This window comes from Malus sylvestris, chromosome 13 (genome assembly GCF_916048215.2).
Source record: "Malus sylvestris chromosome 13, drMalSylv7.2, whole genome shotgun sequence".
In the NCBI taxonomy this organism is placed as follows: domain Eukaryota; kingdom Viridiplantae; phylum Streptophyta; class Magnoliopsida; order Rosales; family Rosaceae; genus Malus; species Malus sylvestris.
Genome location: NC_062272.1, coordinates 6,683,760 through 6,688,117, shown reverse-complemented (window position 1 = coordinate 6,688,117; position 4,358 = coordinate 6,683,760).

The window sequence follows — 4,358 nt, the reverse complement described above, 5'->3', positions numbered from 1 at the left end:
TTCATGACAATACGAATAATAGCATAACCACTTGCAAAGTCTTTTAATTATATTCGTGCACTTTGTACGACCATTGATACAAACCTGAGGATATCGGTACGTGCGACTTTTTATCTCCTTTTGCGAGATACTAAGAATTTCCTGCACTTTTGATGACCGTGATACCAGCAAATTTCTTTGTAGATCTTGGCTCCTCATGAAACACAAAGTCACGTGAAATGAGGTGGTCGACAAATCTACAACAATCCAGCTCTAGGTTAAATTAACAAACACAACAGTATGATTCATGTTTTCCCGGCAATGGCGGGATCCATGGCCGGTTTAAATATTAAGCCCATTTGATGGGTTGGATGACTGATTAATTAAAATGGACTTGAGTTTAATCAATTGTTTGTTGTGTCAAAATGTGAGATGAGTAGTGGACATGAAAGGTTATGAATCCACAATAGTGTGGGTTATCTAACTTATCCTTATACATAGGTTACAAATCATGTCTTACAAGTCCTTGTCAATCCATTATTATCCCTAAGGCTCAATCTCATCCAGACCACCAAACAACGTTTGGTGGGCTGGTTGGGATAAGTTGTGACCAAATAAAATAGACTTTAGTCTAATTCGTTATTTGTTGTGTCAAAATGTGAGATGAACATGACTGGATATGATGAGTTATAAATCCATAATGAAGTGGGTTATCTTGTAGAATTATTAGAGAGACGGGCCATACGACCCACTTCCAACAACATTGATATTGTCCTCAACTTGACAATTACCACATGCACAATCCGTCAGGTGTGGAGTTTTATCACAAAAAGGCCTAGGTATTAGTTGGAGTAGGGTTACGATATTTAAACTCTTCTTTTCTCATTAATACGGTCGATGTGAGACATTTCAACACGCCATCTCACGTGGGACCCAATTAGTGGGTCACACGTGTGAGATCCACACATCGACAACCACAACCACGTGGAGCCAAAAGGACTCACCCATCACATGGCAGTACAGTACGGGCTTGTTTCCTCATCTGATACCATGTAGAATTATCAAAGAGATGGGCCATACAACTCACTTCCAACAACACCGATATTGTCCCCAACTTGGTGATTACCACATGCACAATCCGTCAAGTGTGGAGTTTTATCATAAAATGTCTCGGTATTAGTTGGAGTGGGGTTATGATATTTAAACTCTTTTTTTTTCTCATTGATACAGTCGATGTGGGATATTTCAACATATCTAATCTATAATTGTATGGGTTACAAATTTGTCTTACATGTCCCTACCAATTCAATCATATTCTTAAGGTCAAATCCATCTAGCCCACCAAACGGGCCAAGTGAATAGGGGTGGGATATTTTGCCACAAACCGACTTACCAACCGAACCGTATCGGTTGGTTCATAATGGTATGGTAGAGTTTTGGCATTTTTTTATAATCAGTTGGCATTATACCGAACTGACTATTAAAGGTATGGCTTTGGTATTGGATTTTAAATATCGGTGGTATACCATATAGACCAATATATATAGACATTTAAGGTTTTTTTTTTACATACATGACTGTTTAGGCTTGAAAAATAAATGACTCCTACATTTAAGGTTTTTTTTTTTTTTTTTACATACATGACTCTTTAGGCTTGAAAAATAAATGACTCCTTAGTTTTAGGATTTAGAAAAGGCTTTTTAACCAAAATGGTCCCTGAGATTTGCATAACACATCACTTTGGTCCATGAGATTGAAAATCAATATAAATGGTCCCTGAGATTGTTCACCATCCATTATTTTGGTCCTTCCGTTAAAAACTCTGTTAAGTGTCCCGGAGCTCTTGGCCGGAAGTTTGGGCAATTTTCAATGATTCGTAACTCAATCGTTTCTTAACCAAATTCGACCCATAATATATCAAAATGAAGATAGGAAAGTGTAGAATAAGATTATACCTATTTGGAAGCCCAATGGTTTTTAGAGATGACGGAAAATAGCCTGAAAGGTGACTGGTCCGCAGGAAAACTGGAAAACTCGCGGGAAACTGGGTAAACTTTAAACATTCATAACTTCTTCAATACTCAGCGAAATCGAGTGATTCAAAAAAGCAAATCATACTTCTCGACGCGACGAAGAGAAATGTACCTTTCTTGAAGGCTAATTCGCCATGGTTTGGCTGGAAAATGGCTCGAAAATGGCTAACTCGAGACCAAGATAGCCACTTTCGAGCTGTTTTCCAACCAAACAGCGGCGATTTAGCTGTTGAGAAAGGCACCATTCTCTTCGTATCATCGAGAAGTATGATTTTTATTTTTGAATCACTCGATTTCTGTAATACCCTGTATTTAAAAAAAATGGTTATATATATATATATGGGTGTATGTTGGGTAATTATTTTTACGTAATGATTTTATTTGATTTATTCTTATGCAACAACCTGTTTTCGGGATGTAAAATAGTTTCAATGTAAAATCCTTTTTCCTACAAATGATTTCAAAAACTAGCTATTTCATGTTCATATGTAATTAGAGATATTTTTAGTTTGAATTGGAGAAGGGAGATTAAATGAGTGTGGTTTGATTTTCCTCACAAAGGGCCGAGAGTTTGAGGTTGGACTAAATGAGTTGTTTTGTTTTTTTATTTTCTCTCACAGATGAGGTGGAGAGTTTGTAACATTAGGAGTTAATGATTTGGTGATTACTCACCACTCTAAATGTGGAGTGGAAGTCTATGTGGCATATGTGCATGTGTCTAAGTGCATGAGTTTGGCTTTATTTTCTCACAAAGGCTAAGTAGAGTTTTGCCAACCATTAGATAATAAAGATAAGGGGTTAGTCACCACTCTAGATAGGTTAAGGTGGAAGTTGGTAATAAATAGAAGCTAATAATTAGGGTGTGGAGGTGGGAAGCCTTTGGCTTATACATGTGGCTAAGTGTTGAGTTTGGTATGATATCTTTACCAAGTAGGAGTGAGCTGACAAGTTGAGTTAATGTAGAGAGATTACTCACCCCTAAACATTGGAGAGCTGTGAGTCTATATAGAGCCATAGATTAGGTATGTGTATGTATTGACATGCATGTGTGTTGACCCTAAAAACTACCAAGCCTATATGCCACACAGGCCGAGTAATTAATAAGCTAACTACATCCTTTGGTTGTGTGCGAGGCGTGCTAACTCGATGGTCGAGCTTGGCCGATGAGTAATATTTGTTAATGTTGCGTTGGGCGCGCTGCTGACTTCTGAATCTCGCGATTGCGGTCGAGGAAGGAACACGTCTCGGCCTTCGGGTTTTAGAGCTTGAAGACAAGGCTGCTAGTTCTGCAAAGTTCAATATCAAATTCGGCTCTCAGGGTGCCGAATGTAGTAACCTGGTAACACCTCACTTCGAGAAGGCTAATGAGACGACCTCTGCCAATAAGGATTCGAAAATCCTTCTCGACCGAGACTTGGATAGATAACCAGTCTGCCTCGTCGCAGTGTTGTTTAGCCAAACTGAAGGTGTTTCGCGGTCGGCTGATTCTACGACAACAATGATGTTTATCCAAACTGAAGATGTTCGCTGATTGCTTTCACAGTGTTGTTTATCCAAATTGAAGATGTGTTGGAGAAAAAGAAAATAAAAATCTCAAGGTTGTTGAGAGGTTTCGCGTAGAGCGAGAGTTTGCATAGGGCAGTTTATGTGTTGAGTTTGGGAGGCTTTGAATGGTGCACGCCGCCTTGTATTTATAGTACTGCTATACAAGCTTTGGTGGCTAACACTTGTTAGACACTTGTTACATAATCCAATCGTTTTTCAAACTCATAAAGCAATTTACATTACGCAGGCCAAAGCCCATGCTTTAGTCGTACCATCTCATGTAAACTGAAGCCACGTGTTTATTTGTAGCAACCTGATATATTGCGATTTTATCTCTAAGTTTTGCAGGTGTTGCCATCTGACTAAAATTCTTGGCAACCTGCCAAGGATATTCGATCCCACCATCATAATCTTTTATCTCTTCATGCATGGTAAACCTCTTGCATCACTTCACTATTTCCATGTTCATCTAAAGTCTAAAACCATTTATCCAAATGACTAGCTTTCCAAACAAGATAAAAGCACATCATGACTTTTCAAACTCATAATCAAAAGTCTAGCCTGTCTAGGCTTTTTACCTCATCATAACTCCATCACCAACAAATCCTAGGCTTATCACATCACCACCAAAAGCTAGACAAATATTAGGTTTAAATAATTTAACATATTACTACGAGATAATATCATGATTAAAATCACAGCATTATTTCTCAATAATAATTGAAAATCATTCAACCACTTTGTCATTCAACAATCTAAAATTATGTTTATTGAACGGCCTCGATTACTCGGGCCGATAGT